The sequence below is a fragment of the Buceros rhinoceros genome, unplaced genomic scaffold (genome assembly GCF_000710305.1).
Source record: "Buceros rhinoceros silvestris isolate BGI_N320 unplaced genomic scaffold, ASM71030v1 scaffold1988, whole genome shotgun sequence".
Taxonomy (NCBI): domain Eukaryota; kingdom Metazoa; phylum Chordata; class Aves; order Bucerotiformes; family Bucerotidae; genus Buceros; species Buceros rhinoceros.
Genome location: NW_010426143.1, coordinates 36659 through 38118, shown reverse-complemented (window position 1 = coordinate 38118; position 1460 = coordinate 36659).

Here is a 1460-nt window from a genome sequence, read left to right as displayed (position 1 = left end):
GGATGTCGGTGTCAAGAGAATTCAAAAAGTTTCTCTATCATATAATTTAATCCAGCACAAATTTTAGGTTCTCATCTCTGTGATCCACTGCATTCATCTTCTGAGCAAGACTGAGAACTTTACCTTCTTAGGAAAATAATGTGAAAATTTGGGACACTAAAGAAAATTAAACTAGGTTATTAGTGTAGCAAAAACTATTGTTTGCATTGACTGCCCTAACTTTGACCAAACTTTCTTTGCTGACAGGGTATTTCGTGTTGCATCTTGGTAAGGGTTTTGAGACATTTCATCTTCATACCCAACACTTCAGCTACGGGAACTAGGAACTTACACGAAAGCTTTAGAATAATTCCTGTATACACTTGATCAGCAATATGCTACCCCTCTTAATTTTAATAGTATTGTCATTTTAATGGGCAGCCAGTAATAAGCAATTACAGAATCAGAGAATGCTTTGTCTTGGAAGGGACCTTTAAAGGTCATCTGGTCCAACTCCCCTGCAGTGAGCAGGGACATCTTCAACCAGATCAGGTAGCTCAGAGCCCCATCCAACCTGGCCTTGAGTGTTTCCAGGGATGGGGCATCTACCACCTCTCTGGTCAACCTGTGCCAGGGTTTCACCACACTCACTGTAAAAAATTTCTTCGTTACATCTAGCCTGATATGCAGCAATACAGGAAATACCTGGCGGGAATTTACCTTCCGGTTTACCTGTCTGCAGCAGGCTACTCACTTTTCTGTTTAATTTTTGCAGTGGTTGGCACAAGAAGGTCCTCGCTCATCTCTAGAGGACCACGGCATTACTGTTTGAAATAAATGATGATGAACACTCAGTTATCAGTGCTAATAGCAATGAGATGTTGTTGTATCACTGTTCAGTTTAGCTCAAATGTTGGGCACCAGCCTGACCTAAAGATTGCTGTAGTCAGTGAGCCTGAAGAAGTATTACATGACATTTGGATCCTTCCGTGGGATCTTTTTTTTCCTATGCTTATTGTGGATGAAATTTGAACTACATTAACTTGTTAAAATAGCCTCAACCGTTCTGAAGATACTTCAGTTAAATACAGGCCTTTTGAGTCTGAGTTCTGTGAACAGCGAATCAACTCATCAATACATTTTTTACTGCTCAATCCAACATCAGATACTTTGAGAATTTTTTTTTTTTTCTGGAAGAGAAATTTTGATGTATCTCAAGTCCTACTTTACTCACTAGACATGATCCCTGTATCTGACCTAAGGAATCAGAGGCAGTAAATATTCATTGAAAGGCACTGCTTGATGGTTTTTTTTAAAAATCTTAATAAATTTCTCAGGTCTAATAACATAGATTTTGTTTCTCTACACAGATCTTGCACTATAAAGCCGTTAGTGTGGAGACAGATGCGGAATTTCAAAGCTGAGGCACTTTCATACTGCTGCAAACTGTTTCCTACCTTATGACGTAGTTATGTAATTCT